General features: G+C 36.2%; 1 non-coding gene across 1 annotated transcript; it reads right to left on the bottom strand.

Annotated features, from left to right (window-relative positions):
• Positions 1-683: 683 nt before the first annotated feature.
• Positions 684-759, bottom strand: TRNAV-GAC (transfer RNA valine (anticodon GAC)). The gene has a single exon. It is a non-coding gene; the product is annotated as a tRNA-Val (tRNA).
• Positions 760-2,430: the final 1,671 nt, after the last annotated feature.

Here is a 2,430-nt window from a genome sequence, read left to right on the forward strand (position 1 = left end):
TATATATATATTCTCTCTATATATATTCTAAATATATATTCTCTCTATATATTCTCTCTATATATATTCTCTATATATTCTCTCTCTCTATTTTCTCTGTATGTATATTCTATACATATGTGTACATTCTATATATATAATGTTTAATTATGTCATAAACTGCCAAACACTTTTGAAAGTTTGGGATGCCTCTCCAGTCCAGTGCCTCCCAAATTTTAATATAAGTATGAAACGTCAGGTGATATTTTTCCAATGCAAACTCAGATTTAGGAAGTCCAGGTGGGGTCTGACATTCTGCTTTAAAAAATTTTTTTAATTGTGGTCAAGAGCATATAACATAAAACCCATTACCTTTACCATTCTTTTTTTGTTTGTTTGTTTGTATTTTTCTGAAGCTGGAAACGGGGAGAGACAGTCAGACAGACTCCCGCATGCGCCCGACGGGGATCCACCGGCACACCCACTAGGGGGCGACGTTCTGCTCACCAGGGGGCGATGCTCTGCCCCTCCAGGGTGTCGCTCTGTTGCGACCAGAGCCACTCTGGCGCCTGGGGCAGAGGCCAAGGAGCCATCCCCAGCGCCCGGGCCATCTTTGCTCCAATGGAGCCTCGGCTGCGGGAGGGGAAGAGAGAGACAGAGAGGAAGGGGGGGGGGTGGAGAAGCAAATGGGCGCTTCTCCTATGTGCCCTGGCCGGGAATCGAACCCAGGACTTCTGCACGTCAGGCCGACGCTCTACCACTGAGCCAACTGGCCAGGGCCACCTTTACCATTCTTAAGTGGCACAAAGCACGTTCACCAGTGCAATTACCATCACCGTCCATCTTCAGAACTCTTTTCATCATGAGTCTCCAGTCTGCAGACAGCAGGTAGTGCGACTCCTTAGCCTTCATAATTACCTGAGCGAATTCCTCATAATCTCTTACTGTTCTGTTTCCCTGAATAACCTTGTTGCTTTTGCTTCTCTGGAGACTCTGAGTGATACAATATGGCAATTCTATTACTCTTTTTTTTTTTTGGGGAGAAAATGTCATGTTTTCCATTATGACAGTACCATTTTACATTCCCACAACAGAACACAAGTGCCGTAGCATCTCGTTGTGGTTATAATTTACGTTTTTCCTAATGACTAATGATGTTGAACATCTTTTTATGCACTTAGCTGGATGACAATGTATCTTTCTTTTTTTAAAATTAATTTTAATGGGGTGACATTGATAAAGCAGGGTGCATATGTTCAGAGAAAACATCTCCAGGTTATTTTGACATTTGAATATGCTGCATTCCTATCACCTAAAGTCCAATGTATCTTTCTTAGTTCTATATTTTTTCAAATGTTTTACCTTTCTAAAAACTGAGTGGTTTGTTTTCTTCATATTGACTTGCAAGAGTTGTTTATATATTGTGGATACAAATTCTGTATCAGATAAGATTTACAAACATTTTCTCCTAAATTGTAGCGTGTTTTTTTGTTTCATTCTCTATTTAGTGTCTTTGAGAGCAGTGATTTTAATTTTGCTGAACTGTGCTTTTCATGTTATATGTAAGAAACCTTTGTCTAACCACAAATTGCAAGGTTTTCTTCTCTGTTTACTTCTAGATGTTTTATAGTTTTAGATTTGACATTTAGCTCTATGAACAATTTTAACTTTTGTATATGCTGTGAAGTATGGATCAAAGTACACTTTTTGCTTATAGACATCTAGTTTTTCCAGATTCATTTGTCTAAAACAGAATTCTTTCTTTACTGAACTGCCTTTGCATTTTAGTTGAAAATCAGCTGTTCATGTAGATGTGGTCTTTGTTATTGTACCTTTATAAATCTTAAACTCGGGTGGTATTACTTTTCCAAATTCATTCTTTTTACAAGTTGTTCTGGCTATTCTGTGTCCTTTGCATTTCAAGATAAATTTCAGAATCAGTTTCTTAATTGCTACAAAAAAAGCTTGAGGGGATTTTGATAAGGATTACATTGAATCTATATATCAATTTGGGCTGAAGTGACACCTTAACAATATTGACTCTTCTGACTTATGAACATGTTATCTTTGTACTTATTTAGGTTTTCTCAGCAATGGTTTAGAGCTTTAAATGCATAGGCAGTTCACATTTTTGTCATATTTACTCCTAATATTACATATCTTTATGCTATTGAATTGGTGGTTTTTTGTGTTTGTTTTTTTTTTTGCTAGTATATAGAAATACAGATGACTTTTGCATATTTTACATATCGATATTTATCTTGTATTCTGTGGTATTGCCAAATGCACTTATTTTTTCTAGTAGTATTTTTGTGGATTCTATTTAATTTTTTAGAGTCAATTAAGTCATCTGTGAACAAAGATAGTTTTACTTCTACCTTTACAATCTGGATACCTTTAATTATTTTTTCCCAGTTTTATTGAGATATAATTGACAACATTGTATATATT

Source organism: Saccopteryx leptura, chromosome 4, assembly GCF_036850995.1.
Source record: "Saccopteryx leptura isolate mSacLep1 chromosome 4, mSacLep1_pri_phased_curated, whole genome shotgun sequence".
Classification (NCBI taxonomy): Eukaryota; Metazoa; Chordata; class Mammalia; order Chiroptera; family Emballonuridae; genus Saccopteryx; species Saccopteryx leptura.